Genomic DNA, 6,879 nt, shown 5'->3' with positions numbered 1-6,879 from the left:
TCTGCTCTTAGTTTCATTATTGTGTGTGTGTGTGTCCATATATGCACATACATGTGGGGGGGTCCAATGTCATGATTCAGGATCAGCCTGGACCATAAAGTATTTCTCGGACCAGCGGGGAGGCATGGGAATAATTGAGACACAACTCACATGACTTTATCAGGAGAGAATTATCAGGGATTCCCTCATGAAATCCTGAATTCACATCCTGAAAATTCACACATGTTTATTCTCCAAACAACTTTCATACCAAACTGTAAACTGAGGGGGAAGTTCATTAGCATTCTGTTTCCTAGGTAGCCAGGCGAATAATTGTGGTCACGTCCACACCTTTTTATACCCATTTTGTCACGTCTTCCTATCTATGACTGCTCTGTCACGTAGACTGAGTTAACACCTCTTTTCCAGGCATCCCCCCAAATGACAAAGAAGGAGCAGAGCGACATTAGCATCTCCTGACCCTGTGTTTAGGGTGCCGTCAGTTTGTCGGGAAAGGCTAGGTGACCACCTCCTATGTGGCAGGTGCAAACTGTGGCCTGAAAGTCTGGCCGCCATTCCAGGTAGAAATATGGGCCTGTGTAATATGGCCCTGCAGTCCGAGGACAGCTTTGGTCCTCTCTGTCCACCACGGGTTCTGGGAACTGAACCATCAGGCTTGTATGGCAAGCTCCTCTGCCCCGGGAACTGACTTTCCTGCCCTTTCACTTTTGTCTTTGGCTTGTTTTTTAAATTGTAGTAAAATGTATGCTTTGCTACTTTGACCTTTTGGTTTTATTTTGTGGTTTTTGTTTATTTTGAATTTCCAGACAGGGTTTCTCTGTCTGGAAAACTCACTCTCCTGGAACTCATTGTACAGACCAAGCTGGCCTCCAACTCAGAGATTCCCCTGCCTCTGCCTCCTGAGCATTGAGATTAAAGGCGTGCGCCACCGAAACCCGGCTGAACTGAGTATTGTGCAGCTGCCACCACCATCCCCCTTCAGAATATCATCATCCCAAACTAAAGCTCCAGTTAAATGCTAGCTCATGTGCTGGGAGGATGCTCAGGCAGAGAAGTGCTCGCTGAGCAAGCATGAAGACCCGAGTTCAAGCCTCAAATCCATGTTTTTAAAAAAGCGGGTGCAGTGGTATGTATCTATGATCCTAATGATGGGGAGGCAGAAGGAAGAGTCTCTGGGGCTCCCTGGCTAGCTGGTTTAGCCTAATCAGTGAGCTCCAGGCCAATGTGAGATTCCATCTCCAAAACCAGGGTGGGACTGGTGAGATGGCTCAGTGGATAAAGGTGCTTTCTACATACACAGCAATAAATAAATGCAAACACAATAAAAATGAAAATGCATAAGCACGGATGGTTTCTAAGGAACAACACTAAGTGTGTTCCCTGGCTCCCTTTTGCACCCACGTGTGCAAATGCACTCACACAAAATAAATACACACGAACTTGCTCCGTCCTCCCCTGCCTCCAGCTCCCGGAATCACCAGTCTATGAATCTGACTGTTCTAAGTGGCTCCCACAATGGAACTACATGCTGTTTATCCATGATTTGCGATTGGTTTATTTCTCCTAGTGTGATGTCCTTAAAGTCCTTTGATATTGCTGCGGATGTCAGAATCCTTTAAGGCTGAGTTTATCTCCAGCGAGGGATGGACACACGATGTCATCATCATTTGGCTACGGCGGGTAGATTATGCTGCTGTCAAGATGTCCATGTTAACAGTTGGAGCCTGGGCTTTTAGCTCCTTTGGGTATTTACCCAGAAGGAAAACTGTGGGCTCTTATGGCAGTTCTATGCGGAACGTTTTGAAGACCTGCAGCCCCAGCATCGTTTTCCTTTCTCATCAGAACATACATGGGATCCAGCGCTCCACACCCTCACACCGGCTTTGTTTTTCCTTCCCCTCTTCTTATTCTCTGAAGTGAAACCTGTTCAAATGATGTGAACTGGTCTTTGCTGCCTCATCATTAGTGATGCCGAGCGTACCTTCATCTGCTCAGTCTTCATTTGTATAGCTCCTTTGGAGAAATTGTCTTCAAGTCCTTTGTCCGTTTTTTAAAATTGGTTTGTTCTTCTTTATTGTTAGAATGGTATTTTACTCAACTCAAATTAGTAATAATTGGTTCTGGATGCCTTGTTGCTAGGAAAAAAATAAATTTGAAAAAAAAAATAACAACTAAGTTCTTTCTCCTCTGCAGTTTAATGGAATTCTTGCCCTTTTGACAAAATTGAGTGGTGTCTGCCAGATGACTCAGAGGGTAAAGGGACTTTCTGTCAAGCCTGATGATCTGAGTTCAATCTGGGGGAAGGAGAGAAGCTCCTCTTATAAGTTGTTCTCTGACCCCCACATGCATACTGTGGCATGCAGGTACCCCCCGAGACATATACTCACATAAATACATGAACATAATTAATTTTTTCAAAATTTAAGGGCTCAGGAAGATAGTTCAGTTAGCATAAATACCCAAGTTTGATTCCTCCCTCCCTAGAGATCAGGATGCAGCTCCACCAGCACCATGCTTATATGCCACCATGCACCCTGCTGACATGCTCCCTGCTGTGATGATAATGGACTATAAGCCCCTGAAACCTAAGCAAGCCCACGATTAGATGCTTTCCTTTTTGAGAGTTGCCCTGGTTATGGTGTCTCTTCCCAGCAATAGAACAGTGACTAAGACAGAAGTTAGTACCAGGAGTAGGGTAAATGACTAAGCTACCCTCCAAAGCCTGTGATCAGCCGTAAGTCCAATAGAGTCAGTAGCTTGACCTGAGGAGGTCAGGGAAAGCAAGTAGCTAAAGAGTGGTGAGTGGCTTTCCCAAGAGCCCACCCAGCTCTCACTCTCAGAGGCCAGGAGAATGCAGAACCTCCAGATGGTCAGAGATGGGATGTGCAAGCCACTCACTTAGCTCCAGGGCTACCTCCTGGAGGAGAGGATGAGTGGTGGGCATCTCAGGCTATGAAGAAGGGAAAGAGTCCTTATTAAAGCATGAGAGGGCAGGTGAGCAGGCTCAGTGAACCAAAGTGCTTCTCATACACGTCTGCCAACCCGAGTCCAATCCCAGAACCCACAGTGGAAGAAGAGAAATGACTCTGAGAAGTTGTCCTCTTGGGGATTGGAGAGATAGTTCAGTGGTTAAGAGTACCAGCTCTCTTGCAGAAGATCTGGGTTCAATTCCCAGCCACCACACAAAAGTTCACAACTGTCTATAGCTCCAGTTCCAGGAGATCTGACACCCTTATAAAGACATTCATACAGACAAAACACCATGAAACGAAAAATAAATCAATCATTTAAAAAAGAAAGAAAAAAAATTGTCCTCTGACCTCCACATTTGTACTGTGTAACATGAGGGCTGGGCTTGTTGGGGTTTCTGTCCTGCCAGGTTCCTGCAGCCGGTAAGCCCCAAAGAAAAATCACACAGAGGTCTATATAAGTTATAAAACTGACTGGCCCATTAGCTCAGGCTTCTTATTAGCTCTTATAACTTATATTAGCCCATTGTTATTATCTATGTTAGCCACATGGCTCGGTACCTTTTTCAGCAGGGCAGGTCACATCCTGCTTCTTCAGTGATCTGGGCAGGACTGGGGGAAGAGCTTCCTTCTTCCCAGAATACTCCTGTTCTCATTGCCCCGCCTCTACTTCCTGTTTGGCTACTGGCCAATCAGCATTTATTTAAAACGTAATTGACAGAATACAAAATTGTCCCCAACCACCAGTACTGTGGCACATATGTGCACCTGCACTTGCTCACAAACACACCACACACACACAACCTTACACAACCACACACACACACACTAAAGTTTAATAAAACACATTTTAAAAGAAAAATGCTTCTTTTCTTTTTTTTGTGGGAGGTTTTTCTGAGACAGGGTCTCATTATGTAGCTCTGTCCACCTCAGACTTACAAAAATCCTTCTGCCTCTGCCTCCTGAGTACTGGGATTAGAGGTGTGGGCCAGCATACCCAGTCCACCAGTAGGCTAACGTTTGGAGATTTCTCTGGTTTTTATTTAGGTTGAATAAGCCAATTTTAGCTTCCAGCTTGGGAGAAAAGGAGTCGTGGTTTGGAAGAAAATGGCCCCCAAAGGGAGTGGCACTATTAGGAGGTGTGGCCTTGGAGTGTGTGTGGTCTTGCTGGAGGAAGTGTGTCACTGTGGAGATGGGCTTTGAGGTCTCATATATGCTCAAGCCACACCCAGTGAGACAGACCACTTCCTGTTCCCTCTGAGTCAAGATGTAAGGACGCTCAGCTCCTTCCCCAGCACCATGTCTGCCTGCATGCTGCCATGCCTCCTGCCATGACGATAATGGACTAAACCTCTGAACTGTGAGCAAACCATCACAATTAAATGTTTTCTTTTATAAGAGTTGCTGTGGTCATGGAGTCTCTTCTCAGCAATAGAAGCCTTAACTAAGACAGAAGGGTTGCAGGTAGCTAGGTAGGCCAGTTCCCTCTCAGAAACCTCTCTGAGTGTTCATGGCCAGGTCCTGTGTGTCACCTGCCTACTGTGGCTCAAGTGACCTCATGGTGTCACTGCCTCTCCAAGCAGCCTCTGCTCTCTGCACAGGCAGCCTTAGCCCGAGGCACCCGGGGAAGGAGGAATGGACCACAGTTAGGAAGGATGGGGGCTGGCTGGCAGGCCTTGAGATTCCTGCAGTCTATCTATGCCAAGGCACGGGAAGTTCTCCCTGCCCTCTCCTCCCTGACCCAGCCAGGCTACTCTGCTTCTGAGCTATGAACAGTGAACCCGAGTCCTTCACTTCCTCCCTCCTCCTAGTTCCAGAGCCTCTAAATCTCTCTTCTGGCCACTGTGGAGCAGTGCTACAATTCATCATGGCAGGAAGTCTGCTCATGCCCAAGAAGACACTCCTTTTATCCTGTGTGGGGTAGGTATTCTTCCCAGTCACACCAGAGCAGGGCAGGAGAGAAGCCTTATTATCTTGCCCCTGAATGTTTTTCTAACATTTGTTTTGTCTAGGACTCTTAAAGCAGAAACCAGCATCTGGATGTTGGGAGGGTTAAGGTTAGGATTCTTCGTAACAGGTACAGATTATTTTTTCAGCTTTTTTTTTTAATACTGGAGAATCAAACCTTGCACATGCTAGGCAAGCACTCTACATTCCCGGCTTAGACGTGTTTTCTTTTTGTTTAGCCATCTGAAAAGTTACTAAGCTAGTAGCCAGCTTTTAAATTTATAGATTTAATTAAGATGTTGGGCTTCTTTGCCATGACAAAAATACCCGAAAAAAAAATATCAACTTATCTGAAGGAATGTTTTAGCTCAGGGTTTCTGCCATGGTCACTTAGCCCTGTCTCTGGGACTGTAGGGAGAGGGAACAGAGTGGACTGCTCACCTCATGGTGATGGGGAAACAAAGACAGAGAGACAGAAAGACCCTGGCAAGGTTAAGAGGCCCAGTGATACAACTTCTCACCAGGCCCCACCCCGTAAAGGCTTCAGGACTTCCCAGTAGCGTTGCCTCCTTGAGACCAAACCTCTGGCCTGTGGGCCTCCGCGAGGACATTCACCATTCGAGCACTTAAAATCTGTGTGGTAACCAAACAATAAGACAAGCAAACAAATAAATTAAGGCCTCTGAGATGGCTCAGTGGGTAAAGGTGCTTGCCACCAAGCTTGACAACGGGAGTTTAATCCCAGGAACACGCAGGACGGGACAGATCAACACCCCACCAAGTTCCCTCTAACCTCCACACATGTGCGGTGGCGTGCACTCTATAGACATAGACGAGCCTTCCCTCACCAATAAATAAATGCTAACAGAGCTATCTAGATGGCAGGGCTGGGGAGATGGTCCCCAGTACCACATAAATCTTGGGAAAATGTGGCAGCCTGTCTGTAACTCTAGTGCTGGGGACCAGAGGTGGGATTCCTTACAGCAGTTTGCTAGCTTAGACCGGGGTGTGGTGTGTGTGTGGGGGGGTCGTCAGTAAACTCTGGGTTCATGTGAGAGACTGCAGCTCATACGTGACATGGAAAGTGACGTGGAAGAAGACACCAACAGCAGGCTCCCACATACATGTGCAGCCCTGCCTGGACATACGTGTGTGTCCGCACAACTACGAATGTGTCCGAGGGCAGGCAAATGAATAGCAGGGTGCTCTTGGGGAGGTCAGGACAACTCGCACCATGCGGGTTCGTGGGTTCTTTTCACTGTGTGGGTTCAAGGGACTGGGCTCAAGTTGTCAGGAAATGGCATTACCTGCTGAGCTATCTCACTGGCACCCTTCCCAGTCGCTTGACCTCGGATGAATCTGTCATCTCTGGATGCATTGTGAAACTCTTAGCTGCATCAGGACGTGATTAATCCCGCTGTGTCGTGTGTCTTGGATGTTCTCTTCCTTGTGAGTTATTGCCCTGTCTCTCCATTGTAAGCCGTAGTCAGAGAGGCTGATTTCTCCAGATTCCCCCCACCCCCAGCTCTCACACGGTACCTTGAACAGAACAGGCACTTACGCCGCCGACACTCCTCCCTAGAAGTGGACACTGATTGCTTTGTCTGCAAAGTCGGCTTCCTTTTCTGGGAACTGTTTACCGTCTCCACTCCCCTCACCCCTGTCACGGTTAAAAAGGAAGCACTGCCCACCCCCACCCCTGCTCATTTTCTTCTGAGTTCCAGAAAGGAACACACAGTCTCCCCAAGTTCTTGGAAGGGATCAGCAGTTATGACAAACATTTGTTGAGTGTGTGCCAGGGACTGCTCCCAATGCGGCATAAACATCGTGTTCAAGTTCGTTAATTCCCTACAAGGCAGGTAATATAATTTTGTTTTGAGACGGGTCTTACGCAGTCCAGGCGGACCTTGGATTCGCTTTGTTGCTAACGGTCCTAATCCACCCATTTCCACTTCTTGCGTGC

General features: G+C 47.2%; 1 long non-coding RNA gene across 2 annotated transcripts; it reads right to left on the bottom strand.

Moving 5' to 3' along the window:
• Positions 1-226: 226 nt before the first annotated feature.
• LOC142843035 (uncharacterized) lies at positions 227-6,538 on the bottom strand. 2 transcript variants are annotated; one of them, XR_012909555.1, is made up of 3 exons: positions 6,224-6,538; positions 2,835-2,950; positions 227-2,294 (listed from the first exon to the last, which is right to left on the bottom strand). It is a non-coding gene; the product is annotated as an uncharacterized LOC142843035 (long non-coding RNA). The 2 variants fall into 2 exon arrangements; XR_012909554.1 differs by having other exon boundaries at positions 2,899-2,950.
• Positions 6,539-6,879: the final 341 nt, after the last annotated feature.

This window comes from Microtus pennsylvanicus, chromosome 2, assembly GCF_037038515.1.
Source record: "Microtus pennsylvanicus isolate mMicPen1 chromosome 2, mMicPen1.hap1, whole genome shotgun sequence".
In the NCBI taxonomy this organism is placed as follows: Eukaryota; Metazoa; Chordata; class Mammalia; order Rodentia; family Cricetidae; genus Microtus; species Microtus pennsylvanicus.
Note: the sequence above shows the minus strand (reverse complement) of the source record. Positions and strands in the feature narration are given on the sequence as shown.